Here is a 3,929-nt window from a genome sequence, read left to right on the forward strand (position 1 = left end):
TGGTCGTTCATGTTTCTTACAAGACTGATGCCTTCTTTCTGCATTTAAAGCAAGTCCTGTTTCCAGGAGAAAGCATGATCTCAGCTTACTCAGTCACAGACATAACACACTTCCCTTGAACTTGCTTCATGCCTTGTCTCGCTTAACTCCTATGCAAAGAAGGCTCACCAGAATTCTGTGCTCATAAAACCAAAACGCAAGTTCAAAGAGGAAAGAATGAAGAGTTTCAAGAAGGCAACAGCACACATTAAACCAAGCATGAGGCCTGTCTGAGCACAGGGCCATGTGCAACGGCGCACACTGCATACCCAGAAAGCCAGCCCTGGCTCCATCCCACAAGTCATCATGGACCATCTAGGTGAATCCTCTTCTCTTTAAGAGTGGGCTCTAGCCGGGCATGGTGGCTCACGCCTGTAATCCCATATGTATATATATATTTTTTAAAAAGTGGGCTCTAGAAGGGAATTTGCAACTGTCAGTCAGCCTCTACCTGGCTCTGAAAACCTCTCATGTTCCATCGTGATGATGACATAGTTGATGCTGTCCCAGGAATACCAGCCCCATCTCACCAAAAAGAGGACGCCACTGTCCTGGGTGAACCTCACCTTAGGTGCCTTTATGCTTTTTCCTCCCAGACTCATACTGGGCCTGCTGTTTCTGCCCAAGAGAAGATTCCCTAGACTTTCCTCAGAAATAAGGGTCCTTCAAGTATTTCATGGACACCCACTTTCTAGATTCATCATTTCTTGACCTAAAATCATGCATTCCTCTGGTTCCCATTGACCCCTCAACCCCATGGCCACCCAACGAGTTCCCTTCACATTTCAGCGTCTGCACTACTGCCTCCTACAGGCACTTGTTCTCGGTGTCATACACAGGACATTTCAGGGGCTTCTCTCGGAGTTTTAGCCTGAGTCCCTGAACAGAATTTTAAAAACTTTTCACAAGCTTCGAATGAAATATGCATTTACCATGAATATTAGACTTGTGCTTACTATTTTAAACGTTTTTTTTTTTTGGCTGACCAAACAAGTTGACTCTGAGTTTTGCAAAAGGAAAAACGATTGTATTTATTAACATAAAGATCACCTCTGAAGCTTTATCCTGCTACATACCTGTTCTAGTTTTAGTTCCTGTAGTTTCGGCCATTGACACATCTTTATTTTTTATTTTTTTATTTTATTTTTATTTTTTGAGACCAGGTCTCATTTTGTTTCCCAGACTGGAGTGAAGTGGTACGAACATGGGTCACTGCAGCCTCAGCCTCCCGGGCTCAAGTGACCCTCCTGCCTCAGCACCCCCCAAGTAACTGGGACTACAGGTGGAGGCCATCATGCCTGGCTGATTTTCGTATCTTTTGTAGAGACAGGGTTTTACCACTGTGACCAGGCTGGTCTCAAACTCCTGACCTCAAGTGATCTGCCCGTGTTGGCCTCCCAAAGTGTTGGGATTATAGGCATGAGCTACCATTCCCTGCCTTGATAGATGTTTTTAGATGTTAGGAAAATATAATATATTCGAATAATTTTTCTTTCCCAAATTCAAACACACACACACACACACACACACACACACACACACACACACACACATTGTTCCCATCCTAACAGTAGAAAATTACTTCATTGATGAATACAAATAGCAATCCCAAAACGTTTGTCAATAGCTCCCTGTGTACTTATTCCCAGCATGGTACTGACAGCTAGAAAGCACAGCTGTCCTCCTTAGAGAATTGAAGAAAGCCAAGCCGCAGCAACAGCCAAGCCTTGTACATCTTGCAAGGAGTAGTTAGGGCCTTGGCTCCCCTAAGGAGCCCCAGATCCTGGCCCACCCCACACACTGAAACCATCCTTCTCTGCACTCCCTTGGCCCTTTCATTTTTTCATTCTGTTACCCTCTGCCCACCAAGAACTGTTTTTTCTTTTTCTTTTTCTTTTTTTTTTAGAGAATAACCTTCATTTAGAGTGTTTGGTCCCTGAGTTTTTCAAAGTCTGTCCAGAGACTCTGGTATCAGAAATCCACCAGGGTTGGAGTGGGGAGAGTTTTAAAATGCAGATCCCGGGCCGGATGCGGTGGCTCAAGCCTGTAATCCCAGCACTTTGGGAGGCCGAGGCGGGTGGATCACGAGGTCGAGAGATCAAGACCATCCTGGTCAACATGGTGAAACCCCGTCTCTACTAAAAATACAAAAAATTAGCTGGGCATGGTGGCACGTGCCTGTAATCCCAGCTACTCAGGAGGCTGAGGCAGGAGAATTGCCTGAACCCAGGAATCGGAGGTTGCAGTGAGCCGAGACCGCACCATTGCACTCCAGCCTGGGTGACAAGAACGAAACTCTGTCTCAAAAAAAAAAAAAAAAAAAAAAAAAAAAAAAAAAAAAAAAAAAAAAAATGCAGATGCCAGCCTCCTCTACAGATATTTTAAAGAAACCTCTCTGAGATTCCCAACCATCTGCAGCTTTAACAAGTTCCCTGGAGAATTCTAATGCCCACTAAAGATTAAAAAACACTGACATAGTCTCACTACCCATTTTACACTGGAGGAAATTGAGGTCCTGAGGTCATGTTAGTCAGAAGCAGTGCAGTAGGGATGAAAGCCTGGGTCTTTTCACACATAGCCCATCATGACCCCCTAAATCAGGATGTCTAGTTTCTCTGCAGTTTCTTAATATACATCTTAATCCTTGGTTACCTTATAAACTCCTAAACAACAAGGACCATATGAATTAAACTGAGTACCAAGCACAGCGTTGGGTGTGAAGTCATGAATTATTATGTCAGCAAGTCCATTAATGAATGAAAAAATAAATGAATGATGATGCCTACAATGAGGCTTACAACTTTACAGTTCATTTTTTATTTTTTTGACACAGGGTCTCATTTTGTTGCTCAAGCTGGAGTGCAGTGGTGCAATCACGGCTCACTGCAGCCTCAACCTTCCAGGTTCAAGCAATCCTCCTTCCTCAAGCCCCTGAGCAGCTAGGACTACAGGCATGTGCCACTATGCCTGGCTAATTTCTTATTTTTATTTTTGTGGAGATGGGGTCTTGCTATGCTGCCCAGGCTGGTCTTGAACTTCTGGGCTCAAATGATCCTCCCACCTTGGCCTCCCAAAGTGCTAGGATTACAGGTATGAGCCACTGTGCCCAACCTCCAGTTCATTTTAAGTTTACTTTGACATATCTTAATTGCTAGCCATTTCAAGTCCTCTTTGGCAAAGGGCAGAGTTTAAAAGATAAAATAAATCAAGCTGAAAAAAGCAAGGTGTTCCCATGGAGCTGAAAAACCCTAGCCTAACTCTTCAAGCACCCACAGCAGAGCTATCACCCTCTTCCAGCATCAGCACTCCACCCACAATGTACTGTTTTAATGCCTTGGCTGTGGCTTTATTCCCTCTCCATGTGGCCAAGGTCAATATTTATAATTGTCTGTTGCCTCCCCTTTGAGCTACTGGTGCTTTGATTACATAAATATCTACCACCCCTTGCTGGGTCAGGGGCTGGGAGGAAGAAGTTCATTAGTCTTTATGGCCATAATAATATTTCATGTCGAGGCAGTGGGGGGATCTGCCCACGCCTCCCTGAGATGCATGGCTGGCTGCAGGCGCTGACTATTGATTGCATTTATAATAATATGATGGCTGCTCTCTGAAGTGGGACAGGTGAATACCTTGACTCTCAGGTGGGAGGGAAAAGATCTTTGTTGAAGGCAGAAATGTGTCATGAGAGTAGTTTTGCTGGAAAAGGTCTCACCAGGTGGCATCTCTTTCCTACAATCCCTTCACCCTGCCACTCACCTTGGATGATCATCTTCTCCAGAGAGATGGATGGAAAGATGAGTGGAATCACGTCAGTTAACTTTGATGAGTAATAGTGTTTTAGCATCTGAAGTGAATGGGCCCCCACAGATTTTTGAGTCCAACACCCTCGT

The sequence above is a fragment of the Saimiri boliviensis genome, chromosome 4, assembly GCF_048565385.1.
Source record: "Saimiri boliviensis isolate mSaiBol1 chromosome 4, mSaiBol1.pri, whole genome shotgun sequence".
Lineage (NCBI taxonomy): Eukaryota > Metazoa > Chordata > Mammalia > Primates > Cebidae > Saimiri > Saimiri boliviensis.